The following is a 25,309-nucleotide window of genomic DNA, read 5'->3' on the forward strand; positions in this document are numbered from 1 at the left end:
CATAGTGGGGCCTCATGCTCTGGAAGAAGCCATCTGGAACATGACTCCCGGTTTTCAAAGTACAAAAGATCAGAATTAATCTGTCACTGAATAGATTTAACTTTACTGAAAAATAGAAGGAGATGGAGCCAGCTGGCCACTCCCTGAAGACATCTGGAGATGGGGAGTGGGAAGGGCACCAAGGAAAAAGCAGACTAGAAGTATGGGGAGTGGGGTAAAAGCAATTCTCACAAGTTGCAATACCATGTGAATGGAACTCATGCTTGAATGTGGTGTGGATCAAAATGATTAGGTTTTGCTTAGCTCAAATAAAACAATTTTTTTTGTAGAAGCTATCATTATAAACTATTACTTCATCAGGAAAATACATCATGGTATATATTTTGTAATTTCTATCCTCTCTTCCATGCAGCTGCTAGAAAGGCAGCTACATGGAGAATTGGATCTCTTCTCAGTTGTTAACAAGATACATTCCTGTTGGTTCATGGCTAGTATTATGAGAGTTTCTGTCTTATGTCACTATTTTTGACATGTGCTGGAGATAGAATATCTTGGCTCCAAAAATATTGGACCATCATTTTATGAGATGAGGCTTTCTAGACCACAAAGGAGGTTAAATTTAGTATCAACAATACAGAGGTAATGATAACCTATCCTTACATAGACCAGAGACTTACATATTGTGAATTTGATTAGCATTTCTTCTCCCTTCTCCGAAAACAAATCTATTGAAAATTGTAGAATGATCAACATATAGCTCTGATCCTGAAGATTAATGTTGTCTGTATTACTAATGCTCTTTCATTTCCTTCCACCCCTTTTTTTTTTTTTTATTTGCGGTTGCCTGAATCAAAAAGGCTGAGTCAGTACTTCAACTCAGCAGGGTACTCATCTACTAACTGGCTATAGGTAAACGTGCATTGGTTAGAGATTAAAAGGTATGATTGTTAATCACCATTTTGCCATAAAGAGGCCTTACCCCCTGGGATATGGGATATTATGTCCTTCCATTAGAATAGTTTTGATAAAGGCCTGCTACTCCCTTTTCTTTCACTATACACAGTGTGGATACATTAGATAAACACTTTTATACGTACCCGTCAAGGAGAAATATCCCACACAACATAGCAGACTTTGTGAAATAACATTTCACTTATCTGTTATGTCTTTCTGAAGCTTTATTAAGAACTATACATCTGTAATACTAACACAGCCCTTCACACAGTCTTGCTAAAAAGGAATTTACAATCTTAAAAGACCAGTAAACAAATAAGAACAGATGGGGAAAAGGACTTCAACATTCATTGTGCTCAGGTGGTGACTGGCACACATCTTTCATTTCTTTATCAGCTCTCTACCTTTTCATTTTTCTCCTACAATTAGTTATTTTAATAACAGTTGATATAAAAGAATATACAAAATATAAAAAGGTCTTCAAAGTACAGTGGAAAACCTGCCATATATAAGCCAAAATATATAACTTCTTTATATATTTAACTTCTTATGGGACCCTCAGTGATTTACTAGTGTAAAATAACCCACATGACTCTACTATACTTACAGCAACACAGTCAACATGAGAATAGAAGGAGCAGTAAAATTTGAAACTGGAGCAAGTGCAGTAGAAGAGAGTTAAGTCTATATAGTACTGTTGCAATAAAGCTAAACAAATGCTTACTTTCAAACTTCTCCGAACCCCTGCCATATTTATGGAGCCTGCCCTGTAGGATTTACGATGTGTTCCACATTTTTTCCCAGGTCTATCAACCAGTTTTTAATCCTAGGTATTTCAAAGCAGTGGTTAACAAAGTAATCCTCAACCAGGGTGTCAGGGCAGAGAATCTCCTAACCCCACTACCTGACCCTTCCGCAAGGCGGTAAGCAATGTCATACAGTGCTGTAACAACAAAATTTGGCACCCGGGGCAAACCCAGCATCAGCAGCCTGCCCTCACCCTATGTACAGAACCAGGGGGCACCCCTCCCCATGCTTGCCCAGGAGTGCAAACAGTGATGAGAGCCACCCTCCACCCATTCCCATGCCCCAACCCCCCAAACAAGCCATTTGTGGCTCCATTCTGGGCCCGGCTTCTGCCGTGGCTGGGCAACACCTGCTGGTGCCCCTTTGCTTTGGCACCCAGGGCAGTCGCTCCACTTGCCCTCCCCCCCTGCTATGGCACTGCTGTAATACATACATTTGTTTTCTAAACTGGATGTCATTCAAATCACAGAAGTTATGAAGGGGTGCCTTAGGTCTAATAAGGAGTGCCTCAAATCCAAAAAGTTTGAGTATCACTGGATTAAATCATATGCTAACCAAAATGAGCAGACTAATTTACTGACTTAAACTTGACATTTAGTTTCTTCCTGCAAATTTAAGTCATGTATACATTACTGTTGTAAGTTTACAGCATAAGATTATATTTATTGTTTTGCACAAAAAATTAATGAAGTTATAGTTCTGATAGAAACACATCATGCTTTGTCTTGATAGCAGCACAGCTGAGCGTAAAAGTTAAAATATTTAAATAATCTCTTCTAAGACTTGCAAAAAAATCTAGATTTTCAAAGAATATAAATACCTGTCATTTCATGTCACATGAAATTAGAAATAGATATGTTCAGATGCACACACAACCTAGCTTCTTCACTCTTCATCTTTGGTTCTGGAACTTTCCCCCCAATCATATTCTTCATAATACTGGTAGATTTAGCGCTAACTAATAAAATAGAGAGATAGTTACCATCTCAACATATGCAAAAACATCAGCAATGTTTTTTTACAATGAAAACACCTATCCATTAATATTGCTTAAAGACCACAAACCCATTACCCCTAACCCAAAGACACACAGGTGGTTATGGTGAGTCATTCTTTCTGGTCCCATTAACTTTAACCATATTTTAACTTTTGACCTAGGACAAAATATTAAATGAATGCCTGGCAATGAATGCAACCATTTGACCCCATGTACAGCCATATAGCCTCAAAACCCCACATTAGTGTGTGTTAAATAGGTTACATTTCATGGACTACATATTCTTGCTTTGCCTATACAAATGTGGGGTTTTGTGGATGCAGCAGACAAAATCACAGATTGACTGCTGCTTCGTCCCAGGGATGAAAAGCTCCATATTCTATAATCAAACCAGTAGCAAGTCAGTTCACACATTCTTAACCACTAATTGTGTTGTGTTTCTCCCCATTTGAGGATATTATTGTGAAATACAATTGTTTAATAAACAAAGAACTGAATCACATGAGAGTTCCATCCAGTGATGTGGAAACCACAAAGAAAACCACTACTGGCTCAGCAAGTCATAAAATTTTATACCAGCATAAAATTAATTTTTGAGCACATCAAATTATATTTCAATATTCTATATGATATGTAGTTCAAAACCATGACTATTTATTGGTAGTGATACCTCTATTTTATCCTGTTGTGCTCCCTACATTTCTAAACCTATATTAATTCACCTGTCTTGGTGTAGGTTATTTCATTTAGATAATAAAATGATACAGCATGTTTATAACTCTTGATATGAAAGATATTTTTTTAAATATTGATGTTTAAAGACTAGTTGTAAATATCTATAGCAGATTTCACACAAACTGGTTTAGGACATGCACTTATTTTATTAATTTAGCTATTGGTTTTTAAAACTAAATAGAAACTCAGTCCCATACACAGGCCATTCTTTAGGCTTTGCTGCTGCAAAATTATGAAAGGTCAAAAAATCTAATTTTCACTGTGGAGTTCTTGTTCAGATTTTTGTTCTCAAGATTCCCATTTAGATTTAATAGATATAGCTTATTTAAATATAAAGCTTTATCTATTAAAGCTAAATGGGAATCTTGAGAACAATATCTGAGCAGAAGTTCTACCAGAGAAGCCATTTTTTGACCTTTCCTCATATATATTATTGATTTAGCACAAAGATCCTATTTTCAAATATGTATTTATCTCTTGTATTTTTAATGCTCTTTAATTTCTCATTACTGTAGAGTGGATGATCAACATATTGCCATTGATTCATTTTTTACCACAAAAATGAAGTATACAAGTCCCAAGCAAACTGAAATCTCTACACTGAATTGGTCTATAAAAAGCAGAAGCCTCCCTCAGCAACTACTGGACAAGTGCAGATTAATTTTATAGCACGTTATTAGGACAGATACCTCAGCACGTTCATGATGGCCCCTATTACTCCTGCTTCTTATGTTCTAAAAGCTATTGTGCTTACTTCACTTGTTATTGAAACCTTTGCAGGCTCTCAAGTAAAAGGAGCAAGAGATATAGTCAATCATTATTACATGCCAAGATGCTCAAAATCACTGTCAGCATTCAAAAATGAAATGTATGGTACAGCAGGTCACAAAACATTTCTGGTTAGCCCAGCATACAGAATACATTGCCCCCTTCCTCATCAGTATTTTGCCATCTAAAAATCAGTAACCTCTACAATGGGATTGTTTTCCTGAGTTGTAGACAACAATTATTTGTTTTATAAGAGCTTTGTTACATGTTAATTTTGGGTGGCTCCTGGCACCTCTTAACCTCTGGATTGTCTGTGCATTACCTCCCATAAGTGGCTTAAAGCACTCGTTATGCAGCTGAAAATTACATCACTCCAGGGCAAGATTATCTGTGATCAGCAGATCCCAGCTCCTGTTCCATTAACATGTGACCACTCCCCACAGATGTGCCACTCATTTGGGGTCTTCCAGTATCTCAGGATGCAATGGCCCCTCCCCAGCTCTCTTGTTCTGTGGGCTCTCACACACCCAGCTGCTTAGTAAAGTAGCCCAGAGACTGATGCCACAGCTTTTCTATCTCCCCCAGCCCCCTGGTCCAGAAACAGTGGCCTGGAGCATTTTCCCCCAACAGTGCTGAGCCAGTTTGGGTGTGAGGCCACTTCTGAACCCCACGCCCACCTCCCTGCCAAGTTTTGGGGAGCAGCATTCCCTCTAAGCTGCATAGCATACGCGGCCTCATGCCGCACTGCCAGGCATGCCTGTACGGCCGTGCACACCACACAGCTTAGAGGAAATGCTGCTAGGGAGTGGAGGAGAGCATGACCAGCCCCAGAAAGTCCCCAGACCTGCCTGGCTCTGGCAAGCCCCAAGTTCCAGCCCTGCAGCTCCAGCAGTGCCCTGCTCCATGCACCTGACCCACACACAGCCCAGCAAGAGCTGACAGTGTCTGCTGCAGGGTGGCAGGCAGCCTGCTGCCAGGGAAGCTGCTGCCCTGGGGTGGGATGGCTGAGGGTGGATCCAGGCTCTGTCACTCTCCACGTAGATGGAGAAGCTGGCTGCTGGCAAACTCTACTCCCAGCTGCACAGTGAAACAAGCTTGGGAGGGAGCTGGCTGCACCAGCCACCACCACTGTTGCAGCCCCTAGCCCTACTACCACCACCTGTGCCAGCATCCCATGGCCCAGGGGTGTTTGTCCACTCACCTCACATGCTGCTGGCCTGCCCCCACTGGGCCTGGGGGAACCAAAGAGGGGTGGGGGGGGTGAGAAAGGGACAGGCTGAGCCCCCCTGTGGCTGAAATTGCCTGGGCACTGGGAATAGCCAGAGGGGTTCATGTGGCCAGGAGACACACCCCAACCTATGTGACAGCAAGCCCAGAGCACATGGGCACCAGAAGCTGGGTGGGTAGTGACCTCCCCATGCAACCTCCCACTGAGTTTCTCAGCCTCACTCTCAAGGGGCCCCGCCGTCTCCCTCCCTCCCTCCCTCCCTCCATTGTAGAATGCAGGCAAAGGATGGGCAAACAGAGACATAGGGCTCTAGCAGCAAGTAACAGCTGTGCAGGCTGGGGACAGTCAGAGAAGGTTTCTCCACTAGAAGTGTGACAGCTCCGAACGCTAAGTTATCACTAACATCAATCAGCATTTGTACAGCTCAAAGTACAATGTGTAACAAGGCCCTTACATGTTAATTTTCAGCAACTCCTGGAGCTCTTAACCCCTAGATCACCTGCACGTTAACACCTGAAACTAGTTTTAAGTACTCTTTAGGTGGCTTAAACTTGTCACTCTAGGACAGATTTCTCTCTGATCCGTCTTACTCAGCTTGTGTCACACTAATGTGTAGCTACTCTAGGGTACACATTAGTGTAAACACCCCTTGCCGGCCCAGATTAGACCCGCTTGCCCCTCCCCTCCTTCTTAGCCCCCCAGATTCCAGCTTACTTGTGTCTGCTTGCACTGTCTGTCCCAGAGGAGCAGGCTGGGAAAGGTTAACCTGCCTACCTAGCCACCACTGCTGCTCTCTGCATCAGGCTCAGCCCAGAGCAAAGCAGCAGCCCAGCCATGGCAGGGGCCAGGCAGGCAGGTTAACCCTTCCCTGTCTGCTCCCTTAGAACAGACAGTATGGGCAACCACAAGTAAGCAGGGGTAGGTGTCAGGTAGAGCCCCGGGGCAAGGGCATAGGAAGAAACCCCAAGGGGCAGGGACAGAGCCCCAAAGGCAGCAGGGTGTAGCAGGGACCCCTAACCCATGTATATGGGAGGTAGGGAACCAGCACCAAAGAGCTTCAATTAAGTAGGTGGCAGGGTAGGGACCCGCTCTGGAGCTACATGCATCCAGGAAAACCCACAAGAGGTTAAATGGCAGCAGGGGAGAAGGCAGCATCTGCAGCTCAGAGCTTAAACCGCAACATCTGGGAGCAGGCTGAGGGCTGAGTAACATGACTAAAGGAGGCAGAGCTCCAGTCTATTAAAAGCCTGATTCCTGAGCTTTTCTACAGCCAGAAAGGGCAGCAGGAGGAAAGAAAAAGTGGACACTGAGACTGACACCTAGAGGAACCAAAACGCCAACTACTAGAGTCTCAGCTCTTTTCAGGCAAGGTGGCTGTACAAGCAGCCCAGCTTAATGGGAACTTATGGTGGGAGCCAGGACCACACTGCCTCCTCTGGCTCAGGAGTCAGGGTTTTAAAGGGTTGGAGCTCTGCCTCCTCTAGTCACATGGCTTGTCGCCCAACCAAGGCAGCAAACCATGCACTCCCACAGCTGGAAGCCCATCACCTGTCTAGGCTTCTAGCTGCAGGAGCATGCAGGGAGCTTCAATTATCTGACTGCATGATGTGCTTCCCAGCTGGGGGCCTCAATCAGATGAGGGGCTTCCCGGCCTCTGGATCACATGGGAATCTTGAAAGCATGAGTGACTGGTGACTCCTGAATCTGGCGGGGCACCCGCACAAGCCGCTAATGGTGGCGGCCCTATCAGGGGGGCACCAGCCCTACCAACAGCATCAGTGTCAGCCATCGGGGGGGCACCAGCCCCATAAAGGGGGGCACATGGATCCCCGTGCACCCCCTACCAGTTGCCTATGCTTGAAAGGCTCCCATGTGCTCTAGACGTGCACTGGCCACACCTTCAGTTAAAGGTATGTTAAGAACTAGCTGCAAAGTTATTGCACAAAACTTTGTGTAATAACTTTGTTACTTATTCCTCATTTTATCATGCCATTAATTTATTGAATGTGTGGCCAGATCACTGCTTAAGACATAATTAATCAGTTAGTCATGTTTTAAGTGCAATATCTGTCGGAGACTCTTGTAACACAACGCAATACTGAGAGGTAAGATGGTTCTTGGTTGAGACTGTTTTGCACCAACAGACAATTATTAGGATATCCAGGAGTTGTCACCAATTCATGCTAAAGGCCAGATGCCAAGAAGGGAGTACCCAGAAGAGAAAATGGCTACCCTGTATCATCAGACACTTTCCACTTGCCTTCTGCAAATGTATACCACCACTAAGGCTAAGTATAACCAGCATACAATACACTCACTCTCATCTTCTAGCTTAGATGATTTCTGGAACAGCATTTAATTTTAATATGTTCAAGATTTCTATGGTGGACTATATAAACTCCAAACCTGAATTTGCAGTTTCCAGAACAGAAGGTAAATCACCAAAATTAATCATTATACTAAAAAAAGCAGATTTCCAGCATATTTGATAACTCTGAAGTTCTAACCAGTTATATAGGTAATACCTTTACCTGCCTAAATCTGCTAACTCTTTAATGGAAAATGCTGATTTTTAAATGAAGGTAAAATATAAACCATAATCTAGTGTTTAATTGATTTCAGAATTAATATACATATCAAATGTGCTATAGAGAAGAGATTTCAAGGGCTCAAACACTATTTTCCTTTGCCTTTTTTATAATGCCAGCAGAAAATATACAAAGAAGTTCATGGTCTACTGCATTTCTTTGTGTGGTGCTAAGAAACCAAATTTGTTGAGACACCACGACAAAGTTTGACACAAAAATCTGTTGAGAGACAGGAAGAAGAATTGTCCCTTTATTTTTAAACATTAAGGGTGCCTGTACACATGTGGGACACCTGCTCCAACATGCTTTAATTATAGCACATGAGAGCAGAGTTGGAACAGAATCGGGCGACTAATTAACATGCTCCAGCAGCATCAGCGTCTCATGTATTCAGCGTCCCATGCTTCAAAATGGCAGCAGGAGCAGCTTAACTAAAACTCATCAAATGAGCTTTAGTTAAAGCACCCCTGCCACCATATTGAAGTGTGGGATGCTGAATACACAAGACAGGCACTTTAATTAGAGCAGCTCCTGAAAGCTACTCTAATAAAATTCCCCTCCCACCCCCCACCCTAGAGCACATGTAAAAGACACTAAGAGAGACTGGCTAGATTGGCATAATTGGCTAAAATGGATGGGAAGAAAAATAAGCTGTGTCCATATCTTCAGAACCCATGTTTAAAACATTTTGTAAGTTTAAGAGTAGACATGGCTTCTGAAGATACAGGTAGAGCTTCTTTTTCTTCCCATTCATTCTAGCCACAAATGTCATAATTCCCTACCAAGTCACTGTTAACAACTGCATTGAGAGACCACTAAATAAAAAATAGAATATCCCAGAATTAAAAGCCAGGATGATACCTGCTTAGGAACCAATTTCCACAAAAAGAACAACAATTAAAGAAAAAGAAACCCAAACATTCATAAAGCTCTAGCAATTATAAAAGGTGTTTAATGAAGCCATTTTACAAGTATAAGAGCTAAGCAATTAAGGCAATAAGCTAACATGAGTTTGTCCCCCATTAGACCCCGATGTAACTAATGCCGCTGTGACGATAAAACAACTTTGCAAACACTGAAATTAGAACTGAAAAAAGAAAAGAAAAAAACGGTCATACAAACAATTTTTAAAAAATCAAACAAAATCCTTTTAGCCTGGGATCCCAAGTGACTTACCTGAAGCAGTAAAGAGAAAGCTGTTAATACAGAAACACAGAAAACTACCGTTTAACACTGGGAAGTTAGCTGCAATGTACAGTGCATCTGAAAGTCAGAAAAGCCAAATTAAAAAAAATAAAGGATGAAAACTGCACAACTAACATCTGTTTTTTGCTCCAGGTTGATTTCAGCTGTTTTAACTGTGGGTGGAAAAAGATAACAACCTCCTTAAAATATGCTCTCAAAAGCAACAGAAGTTAAAGATCACATTTCATAAGAACTAAAAGCTTAACTATTCTGTATGCTTCTTTCTATCACTAGGTTTCTTTAATTTTGTCCTTATTGCTGAAAATAAAAAAGTTACTTCTGTTGACATTAAAAGCTTGATTTTACAAACCATTTAATGCACTCTAAGGATCCTGTTAAAAGACATTGGCATGTTGATGTGAGCTGCACAAAGGTCAGTGATTTGGAGGTTCTTTCAGACAATTTGCCAGGATTTTGGCATTTTGTAAGCACACATAGGACAGCTCTCCAGCAAGCTGACCTTGACAGTGAATTGGATAAATAAACCTTCAATTTACCCCCTCCAGCTCAAAGCTAGCCCAGCTGATCCCTCTGGAGCCTTCACCTGTCCATATCGTTCAACTGACTGCAACTTTCAACTGACGAACATCCACAGCTTTACAGGTTCTGTGACAAACACCATCTAACAGATAAGGCTTCTGAAAAGTCAAAGTCAATAGTGTTTCCATTGAAAATTTAATGCTGGTTCCATCTTTACCCATCATTCTTCCTACTGTTGCATGTATCCCAGGAGGCACTTCAAGCAAAAGCACTGCTCCATAACAGGTAATGACGTGGCATTTAATGATACTGTCCAAAGTGATCCAAGCCCATGGAAAGTAATGTGCACTCATGTACCAGATAAGCACAGCTGAATGTACTAGAACAGCAGTATCTTTCACTGCACTGTCACTAGATACAATGTGACATATGCTCTGCCATTGTACCTGGCTTTTCCTTTTACTTCACCATCAGAGGAAAAGAGCATTTTCAGATACAGAGCACCAAAGTGTTAAGGGAATTCAGTAAAAGGTAGGATGGCAACATATCCGTAATTAAGTATTCACAGCCTCTTTAATACTTCAGTGCTCTTGGATTCGCTACTAAAACCTGTGAATTATACCTCATTGAAGAATGTCCTTAATCGACTCTGACATGTTTTATTGGAGGCAGAAAAAATGTTTCAGTATGATAGATAAGGTTAAAAATGTTACTACTCTGATCATTTACTCTAGTGCCTTGCAAAAAACTCCAAAGCCAAAAACCATTTACATCATTCATCTGATGCAATGGAGAAAAGAAAGCATTATCTGACAGCCCATTTTAGCTGATGGGACAAAGTGCACATTTTCAATTTTCTGACAAAGTTATGTTGTTTATGTAGATAAGAAAAAACAACTGTAACATTTCTACCGTATGCCATAAGGATCTAAAATTTGACTTAAACAGCAAAGTAACCTGAGACCGTGCAAAGCACAGCATGACAAACAAAAATCACCTTTACGGTTTCAAACCAAATAATGTATTACACATTTTCTATTCTAATAGCGGCTCAGGGTTTTCAGGCAGCCCTGTAACACTGCAGTGAAGCACTGTATGACATCTCTATGTGTGCAAAAAGACTTTGCTCCTTTTTGCGTTACCTAAAAGGTAGTTTAATAAGAAATATTTTTCACTGAACTTTTTAAAGCTAACTTTTCCTCAGATTATTCTGTGGTATTCTCCAGATAATAGTGCATTATACTTGTAGTGCTTACTGCAAAAGGGACAGACTGGAATCTCAGGTGTTCATGTTTTATCATTACATTTATTAATAGGTGTATGACTAAAGTGGAGTAAGAAGGGTATGGGAATTGGTTAGCCACAGTTATGAATTGTTTGGCCACAATTAGTTTTTTCAACTAAGTCATGACAACAGCAGAAAGATACAAATATTAATTGTATTTTGTCCTTACAGTAAATAATCACTGGGGAGGGGGGTGGTTATTTAAAAGATGGCTCATCACCCTGATTTTATATAAAGAAGATGCACACTTTATTTTCTTATTTCAGCAAAGTAAGGAGGAGAGCCAGAACTCCTACTCACTATATATCCACTCAGAAAGGAAACAGAGTGGGTGTAGATGAACAGAGAGTGGGGATGGTCCTGGTGTCATTCCCCCCTTACTCATGGGTCTGAAGAGCTAGGCAGGTGCGGGGCAAGACACTACTTGAAAACTAAGAATGTACCATATTTACACAAATCCAAGACAACTTTGAACTTAAGACAAGCCCCAATAATTAGACTCTATATATGACATTTTTATATATTTGTTACAATGTTCCATGCAGAGAATCTAACTATTGAACGACCGGCTTAAATTCCTCCCTCCCCCTCAAACATACACTGGTACAGTGGAGAAAGCAGCAGCATGTGGAGCAGGTAGCCCCCACCACTTGTAGCTCCACAACTTGTCCCCGCTGCAGCCTGCCCCCCCCCATGTTGCCCGTGCCCAGCCTGCTTCCCATACCTCTGCCACCTTTGCCCTCCACAGCCCCCCTCCACCCTGCAGCCTCTGCCCCCACATGTTCCCCATGGACTCTGTCCCCCTACAGCCTCTTCCCCCAGCCCCTCTTACTGTCAGGCACGGTTCTGGCTCCAGTTCGCTTCTCTTCTGAGCACAGATTACGCGCAAGCATCTGGCCCCTGCCTGGCCATGCAGCAGTGACAGCAGCAACTCTGGCCCTGGGATGCTGCTGCGTAGCCAGGCAGAGGCCAAAGCCTGCATGGTCTCTATGCCGGGAAGGATGGAGCTGGAGTCAGAGCTGAGCCTGGCAGTAAGCAAAAGGGGTGGAGGGCTGATGGGGGTGAGGGGGCAATGACTGCAAGGGGGACAGAGGCAGTGGAGTCAGAAGCAGGCAAGGGAGCACATGTGAGGGGTATGAGTGTCTGCTGCGACTCTAACTCTGCCGCTAACCTCCCTCACCCACCCCCATTGTACTTGAATCTATGACAAGGGGCTTCCCCCCACCACCATGTTGGACGCAGAAAAGAACCTCATCTTGGATTCGAGTAACTATGGTACCTTACTTCTCCCCCAAGCAAGGGGAGGAAAGGTTGATTAATTGCAAATGTGAATCAAAATTGGCTCTCTGTGGTGTGCTCCTGGAGCAGCTCAGCCACTTACTGCCTCTCATTCAACACATTATACAGTTACCATCTAATCTAGTCATTTTAACTGTACTCAGCTTCATGAATAGTTCTTTACATAGATAATATTCAGGACAAGAATGACTATGCCAGCCCTGTCCACATATCAGATCCAGACATGCTGAAGTTCAGGGACTGGGGGGCTTATTTTGTTTTGGTTTGTTTTAACATTTCAGGTCCCAAATCCTGCTGTGGTTCCCTAACCAGATAGTTATTATATTGTTTTTTCTAGACAGCTATTGCTTTTTTATATTGTTTAGTTGGATTTTGTTTGTTTTAGAAAACGCAAAAAAAAAAAAGGAAATGTTTTTCTCCTAGTTATTAATTTTAGGACTCCTTTTTTCTTATTTATTTTAAAGTAAGATGTTTTATTTCCCAGCCAGCATGTACAAGTTGCTCTATGAAGTGTGAGGTGTGATTGCTGCCCTGGCTCTGTGTGTGGCTGTGGCCTTAAAAGTCAGGGCTGAAAGAAACAAAACATTTTTTTTCTATTCTGAAGTGAAGAATCCATTTGATTTCTTTTTGTTTATTCCTGCATTACTTAGGTAATTGCTTGAGTTGAGTCAGACTGACGGCAGGGCTCTGGACCCTCTGACTCCATTGCTTTTTCCTTATTTATTAGTCTCACTTATTAAAAGAATGTCTTGGCTTATGTGATGGGTACTATTCAAGCAAAAGTCAAACAGCTTATATTATGTAATGCAAGTCAGTGAAAGCCCAACCCACAGGAAAAATAATCTTATTTTGGGTTATATTACAAACTCAACACTTAAAATAGAGCATTCAGAAAGGTCTGCTAAAGTGTGTGTGAAGGTTTCAGGTGGACTCAAGTCAAATGACGGTAATGGCTCAGTAGAAGAAAATAGACAGCCTCAATATACGGAATGGATGAAACAACAGCACGTAAGGGGAACCTGCACATGGCTCCATATGGTTTATTCCATAAATCATGGAAAAACTTAGAACCTCCCCTGTCTGTTGGTACACCAACAAAAGCAGCAGCGTTGAAAGCAACATTATTGTTAAAGCATTTTGCAGACTTCAAGGAGAGTACAAATGGCCACACCACTTTTGTATCAACTTCTAACAAAGTTCCATTAGGTGGAAATGACCACCTAACTACTGAACCAGGAATAGTAATAATCCAGGGCTAATGAATAGTTAACACTTACATCTACAGCAGAAGGTTTTGAGATAAGGTATAATAGCAAAATTTGGGCTTCTTGGAGTCAACCAACAAAACTTTATCCCCCTTCACTGAAATCTGTTTAGGCTCCCTACAGACTCTCTCATTTATTTTATTCCTAGTATTCAAGGGCATGTATAGACAAAATGGGGGCCCTAAATTGAAGTGGTGGGTTTTAAGGCAGGCAGACTCCAGGGGGAAAAAAAATAAAAGATCAAGCTCGCCGCTTTTCTTGGGCAGAGCTGCTTTCCCGGGCTGCTGCCAGGCTGCCTGCATGGGCTTCCTGCAGAGCTGTGGAGCTGCATGGAGCCCAGTGCTTCACTCCGTGGCTGTAGGGGCAGCAAACTAAAACTCCTTGGAGGAGTTTTAGTTTGCTGTGCCCCGAGTCATTTAAGGAGCATTATGCCACAGAATTTCCTACAGTAGTTGGTATTGATGCACAATATGCCGTGACTGCATGCAAACAATAACACCATTAAAGCATTGCAAAACCATTTCACCCGCTTTAAAGTGTCATGCACACAAACCTCTTGTTTTGTGTACACATGACCCAACACATTTTTTTCATAGGCAATTGTAGCACTGCTCAGTTTGAAGAGATAGTATGGTCTTGTAGTTCAAGCCAGGCCCTAGACACCAAGTATGTCATTGGATCCACATCCCTCTTCCATCCCTGTCTAAATTCAGAGGAACTCTATTTTTCTCAGATCTATCTCTCTCTCCCTCGCTTTAGTTGTAATCTCCCTTCCAGTCTACAAAACTGCCATGTTCATCCTTGGCACAAAACGAGGTACATTCCTGTAAGCTATTAGAAATATTCTTAGGTTTGTTTGTTTTTTTACTTCCAGCTTATTAGTCTTTGTGCTTGTGCTATTTTGGTTGCCTTTAGCAATGTACTGTTTTGGTGTACAACTATATTTGCTTGAGGCCACAACAGTATCAGTGTTCTATGTCATATTCCATTTTGTCTCAGGTCGCCTTTGAACTCACTTGAAACAAACTGTGGTCTACTGCCACTGACAATGGAGAATGTTAATCCATATGTTGTGAAAAACATGATCCAGTCTGATGTTCTAGCTGATGAACTAAACACTTATTGTGACACTGTAAAAGGAGCAGGGAATCCTCTACTTGAGGTAATGGTTGCATGAGCACTACTGTTAAACACTGCCAGGGTATATCAAGACACTAATTTCTCTTCATTGGTTCAGGGTTTACTACCCAGGCTGCCAGAAGACAACTATGGTAGTTTTTGCATAACTCTTCTACTTCATTATTAATGTCTGGCTATCACACTCTCAATTTCACTTTCAGTTACTGCTCATGATGACCTAATGTCTTTCATAAGCAAGTCTCCCAATTTATGCTTTCAAATTTCACAGTATCAATATTCTGATCTCTCTCAAAATTAAATTTTCCTGGAATACTCAGTTCCGCTTGCACTGAACAGCATGACAGTTTTCTAGTCTGCTTCCAGCCTCCAACTCAGACATATTTCCGCACTTCCACTAACTCTTCATCACTTGCCTATTCTCCTTTGGCTTCTCCTGCTGTCATTTCATACTTCACTGCTTTCTCTGTAACAAATCATATACTGTATATTCTTCTGCTATATTTCATTTTGTTTCCTCTACATTTTAGGATAATCACAAAGGAATATTGGTTGCTTACTGTCCACGAGGCCTGCATTGTATCCTGAAATTATATGGACTTTGTCCATAATTCTTGCACATCACAAATCCTCAGAAGTGACTTAGTGCCTTGTCACCTGTCAACTTAAAACCAGTGCCATACAGGATACACACGAAACATTTTCAATTACTACATTGGACTAAGAGTTGCTCCTTCTTTCTGAGAGTACTTTAACCGTGCATCGCCCAGGCACCTATTAGTGAACAACTTTCAAATTTCTGAGGGCTTTTCATTTGTACAAGAAAAATACAGTAACAGCTAACACTATTTCATTTGACAGTAAACCCAAACCTATAGTGGTGTTTCTGACTTGCGTTAGCTGTAATCAAGCAACTTGGCATTTTTTTCAGACTAAATTTTATAGCCAAATCCTGAAAGTTGATTACCTAAAAAGTAAGGCACCTAAACCTATAATTGTGCATTCAAGCCTCCAACTTCATACCATGCTACTCTGCAGACATTGATACCAGATCGCAAAATTCTTGAAGCTGAGAGCAGTCCCATCTACCAAAGACATTGAAAGGATTTAGCAGAGCATAAATCCTTCTCTAGAAGAAGGCAACATAGGTAAAAGTGATCTTAAAAATGCTGCAGAGTTGCTTGGAAGGGGTTATGCAGAAGAGCAGAAGGCTATAAGAGTAAACTCTGATGACTAATCCAAACGCTGACATTTTGAGCTTTCCTCATTGCCAGGTTTGTACACAGCTTTTATAACACTGAGGCCAGGACATGTTTTTACATGTAGCTGGTTTACAGTATGCTTCAATTCACAATTTGAGTATATTCATGTGGAAGGGTAGCATTTTACTCTATAGAAACAGGGCAAAAATAATTCTTCTGTGTAGTTTTAGTCTTGGGCTAATAATTAGAGGAATACTATGGGAAGTGGCAAACACCCACACCAGGTCTAGAAGATAGGAGAGCCACAGAGTCTATTGAGGGCTCCCTTAACACTAGTAAAAATAGAAATAGAGCATACACAAACCTGCCTGCTACCAGAAACATCTGACCAGAATGCACATACAGGGCGCTGACAAACATGCAGCTTCCTTCTGTATCTCATGGTGCTTCACAGAAAGTGCCATGAGTTACAGTGACACCTCCCCCCACCGCTCCATGCCAACAGACTTTGCTGTTTGGTCGGGGGAGGAGAGGAGGGAATCAAGTTCAACTTTGGAGCTAATCCCGGGAGAGAGGCTGTGTGTCCACAGCCTCTCTCCCCTAGCCTTGCCTTCCCCCTCCCAGCTCCAATGCTATCTGCAGGATGGGAGGGGGCTTGAGGAAGGAGAGGGAGCTCCACTCCATCTTGGAGCACCTTCATCTAAACCCTCATTAAATTAGGGTTAATTTGTCACGCAATTGGGCACTTTTAAAGCACTCTGCAGCTGTACGCTTCTGTCAGGGCATGGTTCTAAAGCGCTTTCAAGGAGCTAATTGTGTGACAAATATCATTTCTGTCAGAGCCCACAAAAGCATCAAACTATTCTGTCCTCTTCAGTCAGAATCCTCACAGCTCATCTTCTGTGTATCCATAATCTGTGGATTTATAGGTGATTCAAAAAAATGGGAAAAATAGAAATTTTGCAAAGCAAAATTTCAAGTATGCAGACACTGTAATAAATGAAGTTTTATTGAGATGCACTGCTTTTCTTCTGCATATCATTCAGTTTAGTGTAATCCCCAAATTTACTCTAATTTCACCTATTGTCTAAATGATCTATGCTTCTTTTCTTAAAACTAACACCCAATCATTGCCCTGCACATCAGAACAATTTGTATAAATGCATATAAATATGCATTTAAGGTACAATGTAAAGATTGTACAAACACTTGATTGGGATACTTTAGTCAAGGATGGCCCTGTCTTGAGCAGGGGGCTGGACTAGATGATCTCCTGAGGTTTCTTGCTGCTCTTCTTTTCTATGAGTCTATGCTATTTCAGGACTTGGTAGCTAAAACTGCTCACCTAAATCTTCCAAAGATTCAGAAGGAAACCTGGTATACTGAAATGCCTGATGTGGAACACAGTTGCTGCACAAATCAGAGCTAGATTTTTATTATTTCACATCCTTTGAGCGACGTGGCTGAAGTTTTTAGGTCGTAGGGTTGTAGATAAAAAAATTACCCGTGAGCCCTCCTTTGAACATTCTAGGCTTATAACAGGTTAATTTCTGCCCATTGGTTGTGAATGGGGCCATTTACTGGAAATTTTGACTCTGTATCCAAAGGCAGTTTTTTTACCCAGTGCAAGCTGCATTACAGTTATAAACTTGGTAAATACAAAGGTGGATCAAGGAAAAAAATAGATTTTCTCTAAAAATACAGGAGTTGAAATGATGGGTAATTATTACATCCAAAATATTTTCTGTTTATATTAAAAGCAATTATAATTTGAGTCATTTGTTGATAATTTGCTCCTTAGTGATAGCACCCAAATTTCCATTCAAAATTAAGCACTCTCCCTGTGCTATCATAAAGATGCTTTTTATTTTAATTCTACAATAACAGATAACACTGTTATCTTAGAAGAAAGATAGAGATTACTGAAACCTAAACCTTAAATGGAAACAAATTTCTTACTTTAAACTGTGTCACCCTCACTCCACAGAAAGAGTGATTATAATCTGCAAGGGGGAGGGGAAAGAAGTAAAGCCCTCAAGAAGCAAGCCTTTCATAACTCTACCATTTTTCACAGGCAAGTATAATTATAGTTTTGCATAACCATCTAATGAAAGGAAGTCTTTTCTTGCAGTGTTAATAAAGGACCCTGCCTAACATCTTAACAAAGCAAAGGCACTCTGTGTAGGTAATGTCATTGTGTAATTAGTATGCTCATAAGATGACTTAAGATTACAGTTTATCTGAATCTAATAACCACCTATCAGCAGCTTTACCACTCTGTCTTGTTCAATATATCTTTCCTCATGAATGGTTTGAGTATCTACCCGCTCAGTGGGGATCCTGGTATAGAGCATCATAGAGAGAATAAGTCATGGAATTCCATTCTAAAGGAACAAACACACAAGCTTTGTTAAAATACAAAGATATTCCAAAAACACTATCATTCATTTTGAAATATAACGTTACAAAACCAGGTACTGGTTCAAAATCTCACATCCAATCTGAGGGTAATGGTTAAAAGGGAGAGGGGAGTGGCATTAACTGGAATACTAGCTCTTCAAAGTGTTTATAAAAATAATTCAGATAAGAGGGGACTAATACCAGAAAACTGGAATACTCGGTCAGCGCTTTTCAGTGACCTGCCAATCTATTTGTTTTTCTTTTTCTATTTTTACTTTATCCCACTCTTTCACAGTCTGTCAGGATTGCGGATGCATTTCATGGCAGAGATGGGACTCTAAGTAATGTTCTGTGATCTAATCACTAGATCTCAAGCAATCTATAATCGAGAATAATAAAAATGCTACAAATAATTTGTTTTGAATCTCTGTGTTTAAATATCGAACCATCTCCCATTTCTCTATCAGATTTAGAAAAACAATCAGAACCAGTGATTGAGTAGAGGATGACAGACAGGGGTTAAGCTTTGGCTTGGCATGGTTTTATAACCGAACATTTCAAAGTCGACAATGTAATAAGTCAGGATTGTCATTGAGGTTACAAGTGTTCACAAGTTCTAATGTAAAAGAACAGTCAAGGGTTATATCAGGACAGACTATGAGACTAAAACTTTGTGCATTTCCCAGATTAAAACCTTTACAAAGGAGTAAGAAATTACATAGAAATTCCTTTTCTTTTTTAGAAATGTAACTCCTTGAAGTAGTAACTGTAAAGCAGATTAAGACATTGCCAAGTATTTGCTAACCTACTTACAGACATCATTGCTCCCCAGGGCCTTTGTAGCCTTACACCTTCCTTAACGGACTAGCTGAATAGGTAAATGGGTTATATCAGGCCAGGAAATCAATGTGTATACTGTGTTCTCAGCCACAGATGAGCTTGTCGAAGCCATTTTATTATAGCTCTAGGAGCTGTATTGATCTGACTGTTAACTACTCTGAGGTGGCTAGCAATCCAATGAAGATGCGTCCCTCCGTCCATCCAAATGCTTTCTCCCCTCAATAGTTCTTACAGAGTAAGTGTTTGCAGATTGAATTAATTTAATGTTTGCTTAATCAAAATTGACTATGCTGGAACCTAAATTCTATTAATTACTAAAGGAATCACACTAATGCTCTAACATGACATTAGCCTGCAACGGCCCTGCATTTTACTATGAAAATGAGAGAACAAGGGGGCTAGTCTTTAATTTAGAGACGCATCTAGCTTTTGATTTCACTCCAGCACTCTTCAAACAAAAATAGTTCAGAATTTCTTTTTCTAAAATCTGGTTATCTTCAGTTACCATATTTTGTTTACACTGGATAATTCTGGACTGTGAAGCAAAGGTATTTCATTACATCTTTAATAACTAGAATGAAAAAACAAACCAATCCACCCAAGTTTATTTGTGGGATCATGGAGAGTTCAGGGGGCAGTAAACAGAGCAAAAAGTCTCTTTTCAGCTAGTTTAGTCTCATTTTTACAAAGCCTTAAAATATAGATAAAAGTTAGATTTTTTCAAGTCATTTTCATTCTTTGTTTTTAACATAAAAAGTTCTCTAGTTTTCTACAGCAGAAAGAGCCTAGAATTAAAATACTCATCCATCATTTGATATGCCAATGTTACTAAAAAGTGGTGTTTTCTAGTAACATTATCCATGTACCAGGCAATATACATTGTGGATTCAGAAAAACCATGGAACACCATTTCCTGGGAAGTGGACATTTCAGGAAAATTGTTTTTTTCTGGGAGCAATTTCTAAAACAAGACAAGGAACATGGCACATTTTTAAGAAATGCATACATCACACTGTACAGTCCTTAGGGGTACCCTTCTCAATATAATTGCAGAGCTTCATTTTTTAAATAAGTAATGTTTAACATTACTCTTGGATGTAGCAAATTTTCAAGGAATTTTGACACAAATATAGCTATCTTGATAAAGTCAGGTGGCTTTAGCACATTATGATTACAATTGTAATGATCTATGGCAAAAAATAATTTTTTTCACAGAAATAAAAATAACACTTGATAAACAGCCTTATGCTTACAAATCACACACTGTGTGTTAAACAACAGTAGCCAACTGCACAGATTAACTACATACAAAGCATATGTCCCAAAACAATGATTTCATTCCAAACAAAAGAACAATGTGTGCTCTTTTTTTTTACTTTCCAATTTACTACTTCAGTTACAAATATAAAAAATTCTGTATCTGACAACTGCACCCATCAAATGAATAGACAGTGGTTCTTATAGATGTATAGCTCAAATAAAAAAAGAGGTATAACACGTAATCCTTCCTACCTTGAGTTCAGGGATTTGATTTTTCCAATCAAATGGCAGAGCTCTCACTTGAAGATCGTCAACCACAGGTTAAAGTCCAGAGAAAGTCATCTTGCTATCCTAATGATTGTATTAAGCAAAGGATTGCATTAACAATTATTTATGTCACCGTATGCACCCATAGCAAAGTCTTAAATCACAGAGCTAAGGCATGGATGGCAGGTATAGGAAGCAGAATTGGTAGGGAGAAAGTTGCATATTTATATGGACCACTGGAGCTGCACCTGTAGCCATCAGAAAGAACACTAAAACCTATATGACTTTACAATTGAGGAAAGAGAGAGGGGTCACAGGGGTCCCACCCTCTGAACCCCTGCCCATACAGACAGGAGGATGCCTTCTAACTTCTATTCACAGATAGAGTAAAGAAGAGATGGATAGCGGAAAGGAGTGGGTGGAGCCACGAATCCAATCTCCTCCCCCTGCCCCCCCCTGCCCCGGCCCCGTTTTCCTAGTTCAGGTAGGACTGGAGGTTGCAGTCTGTAAGACCTGCAGTACAGCACTTCCTTCAGACCTGGAGGGGCACAGTAAAACCCCCAATTCCCAGACTAAGAAGCAAAATGCCAGAGCCCAGTTCTCCCACATTAAGTCAACATGACCTTGTATCCTATGTGAAAAATGAATTCAAAGCATCTGTCAGGTTAGAACACTTTGCACTGGTGTAAATGGTTACAGCAGGGGCAATAGAGAATCAGGCCCCACTTGAACCATTAGTATGAAACTATATAGCTTATCTCCCCCCTACTTTGGCAGCAGGAAAGAAGGCCTCAATGTATTTTTTTGGTGAGGAAGCAAGGAAATAGTTCTCAAGAAGAGATGTGTTAAGAGAGAATAATGTTAAAGCTCTCCTACTTTTTGCTGCTAAACAGAACTTCTACTAGTACATATTCTGTGTGTAGGCTTTGTTCCTTCTCCCTATCCATTTGCCCAGGGATCAGGGCCACAATCCTTCTAGTATCCATGATATTGGCTTCCACTTAGTATCTGCAGTCAACTAGGATCTCAGATCCTTCTACATCCTTCACTGTGCCGAGCTCTTACATACTTGTTTATTGGGGAATCCAATCTACTCATCTGTTCCCCATTAGTTATTTAGATGATGGCAAAAGTAATTTAATTAAGCAATACTGTAATAAAACTAACTCTGCCAGTGAAAAAAACCTTGCACTCTCCATGACCAAGGAAGCTAGGACTAGTCATGCTGGCTAATTTTCCTTCCAAGAAAAAGGGGGAGGGAAAAAAAATGAAAGTGACCTCTTTGCTTCATATCATGCCCCTTTTCTACATATAAGGTTCAGGAAATTTAGATACCCAGCTGCAAAGTAGTACAGCTGATACAACAAGGGACAATATTTTCAAGGGATAATTCTTCTTCAGTGAAACAAATGTGGCAAAATTCTGGTAAGCCTTCAGTAAACAGAGGTACTGGATCACAGCAATGGGTGACAGAGGTAAAGGAGGCCCATCACTGGCTAGATGTGGAAAAAAAAAATCTCTCAAAAATCAGAAGTGAAAGTGTCCCTTTTTTATTAAAATAGGAACAGTAAAGCAGACAACCCAGCAGAGATCCCTCACAAGAGGAGCTTTGCTGAAGTTTTGTATTTAACAGAAAAACAGCCACACCTGTATGGATGCTCTAAGATGTGTGTTTATAATTTGCTTGTGAATAAATTCTATAATAAGCCCAAAAAACCCAAAAACCTGTCGTGGAATTGGTGAACAGAAAGTTCCCCTCCTTAGAGTCTAAAACAATGTGCAAAGATAGAAGACCATAACCACAGAACACTACAGAGCAAAAAACAAAGGACTGCAAAACTAAAGATCAAGTGGACTAACTTGTCCATACCATCCAGGAGAATATTAGATCGGGCCATTTTCTCCAGGTTTCTCCCTCATCTTTATATAGAGCGATTACTTGCCATGTAAACTCAAGTCTAAGGCTATGGTCAGCAGAGTAGTCTTCCTTAAAGGTCTTTTCAGTGGCAATAAATCTTTTATATATATATATCTATATATATATAGATATATATATATAAAATGTATATACATACAAAAGAATACCATAAAGGTATTTACATAGATAAATGTGGACCTGGTAGCATTGGCCTTGAAAGTTTCTACTATGAACCTCAAAAAGTTCTGGTTGGGTGCCTCAAAAGGCAGCATATTTCTAGATTTTTGTCTTAACTATATTTCCCCTCTGTAAGCTAGAATCATACCAAATCTCACATGGTAGGGTGAAACATCACTTGACTCTGTATGGAATAGCCATATTGAAATGATTCTTCAGAACGGTAGTAAAATCACTCTGCTAGAGAGGGTCATTTTTCAAAAGTATCATACAACTACCCCCTAATTATTTGGGATTAGAAATGCACAACAAATGGTAGTTGTTGTGGCTACAGTAGTTATTTCTGGTCAAATTCCAGCTCATCTTGCATTCTGCCAACCAAAATTCTCATTTTGCTTCTTCTTAGATAAGAATACTTTTTAATTTCTCTCACTAAGAATTGTGTTCCTTGTGTAATGATTGAGATTGCATTGATGAGCAGAGTGATACCCATGATACCCAATATCACAAACCCCATGTTTAACATCTGTAGGTTTGTAAAGCACTAAGAATTTATTAGATTAAAAGCACTAACAAGATGAAAAATTCTCATTACTATCAATGCGAACGGGTCAAAATGTATTTTATTCCAAACTGTTCTACATGTTTCACACATTCCTAAAACATAAAATATATCCTATATTATAGCAACAGACCAAACTGAATACTCTAAACCATAATCATTGCAAATTGCAGCACTGACATCTTTGAATTAAAATTGCACAAGGATTCACATTTAAGTTGTTTTAACTGCTATCAACAGTCATTTGACATATTGTGGGATCAGACTAATTTTTAAGATGAAGATAATATTCTTCCCCTGTATTTCATTAGTGAGAATCATTTGGATAAAAACAGAGCTCTAGTTTTGAAATCCACTCACTTGCCATAGAAAACTGTTTAGAGTTTCTCTGTGGTGTAACAAGCTGTGAATGACAGTGTTCACTCTTATTTCTCAAGAGCACGGCTTTGTCATCTACCACTGTGGTCCCAACAAAGGAAAATCCAGATGTCTGCAAATTAAAGGAGAGCTGGATGACATTCGGCTGTTAAGGCTCTGCATACATAAATCATTGTAATAAGAGAAGATTGTTATATTAACCTTTGTCACGCAATTTTCTTTTTCTTTTGTAAGAAATACGAAAAACAACAAATTAGGTAGCACAATAATTCTATTTTAAATCAGAATGACTTAGAGCTCTTTTCTCCCCTTGATGCCTACATATAATTCCCATTCATTGGGAATTTCACATATGCCTCAAGAGAAGTTAAACTGTGAGCACATATGAAAATACTTCTGCACACTTCAATTGCCATCTTGCTATAGAGACAAAAAGCACATAGAAGCTTTCCAAATATATCATAATTCTAAAGAAATGATTACAGGAAGTCATGAAATCTAACCCTGGCCCTCTAGGCATCATGCATTATTTCTCTGCCTCAGTTATCCCACCTGGAAAATAGGATACTACTACTAAACTTTCTCAACAGTTATAGTAAAATCTCTGTGCCCATGTACAATCCCAATGGCTTCAATACACAAGTGTAAAAATGCATCCACACAGAATCGTCAGATTTGGGACCTTGACTTCAGTGGAACTGAAGTCTGTGTGAAAATGCTTTGCTGAACAGAGATGATAATACTGCAATTATGAGTGGATATCTTAACTAATAACATTTTAGCAAACATGCATTATAGCAAGCCAAGACATCCCTAAAAAGTATTATTAGAGATAAATTAAATCAAACTTTGCTTTCTCACAGAAGTGATTTACTTGGAGAAGTTTAAAAAAATTACAGGAACTTTAACTCAATGTCTGTCTTGTTTCTGCAATATTACTTTCTACCTTAACAGGCATTTTCCATATAATCACATTAAATCATTCTCTAATTATTCCTAACTCTACCTCTGAACAAGTTAGCCTATTTTCTCACAATAAATATCTCCACGTTGTTGTAAAGCTCATCATCCCAATCACATTTTCCTCCACTGACAAGATGACTGAGCATCGGAAACATGAAAAAGATTACATGAAGATTTTTGATGCCTGTAAAATGGGTTCAAAATCATGACCTCAAAGTGCTACTCCAGAACTGCTATGATCATCCTGGTTAATTATAAAAACAGAACTAATGATCAGAACTGATTTGGGGCACTTCTGGCACTCAGCTGCACTCAATTTTTGGCATTCATTGTACTTCAATTTTTGAAAATGTCACAAAATGCCGTGAATAGAAAATAGGTATCTAATCTATACACCTGAGTCATCACAGTACTATACCATTTAAGCAAAACCCATAAGGTGGGCAACCAAAATATCTTAATAAAAATCATGTGAGAGTAAGGAAATATCATCCAGTCTAACATGCATGCCCTGTTCTGGTTTATCTTTGTTCTAGTTTTGTGCTTTTTCACCA

General features: G+C 40.1%; 1 long non-coding RNA gene across 1 annotated transcript in view; it reads right to left on the minus strand.

Moving 5' to 3' along the window:
• LOC109284480 (uncharacterized) overlaps nucleotides 1-23,899 on the minus strand; it is a 282,527-nt gene extending 258,628 nt beyond the window's left edge. The window contains exons 1-2 of the long non-coding RNA XR_009455286.1: nucleotides 23,775-23,899; nucleotides 20,743-20,841 (exon numbers count right to left, since the gene is read on the minus strand). This is a non-coding gene — a long non-coding RNA (uncharacterized LOC109284480). The remainder of the gene's footprint in view (nucleotides 1-20,742; nucleotides 20,842-23,774) is intronic.
• Nucleotides 23,900-25,309: the final 1,410 nt, after the last annotated feature.

Source organism: Alligator mississippiensis, chromosome 10 (assembly GCF_030867095.1).
Source record: "Alligator mississippiensis isolate rAllMis1 chromosome 10, rAllMis1, whole genome shotgun sequence".
NCBI classification, from domain to species: Eukaryota; Metazoa; Chordata; order Crocodylia; family Alligatoridae; genus Alligator; species Alligator mississippiensis.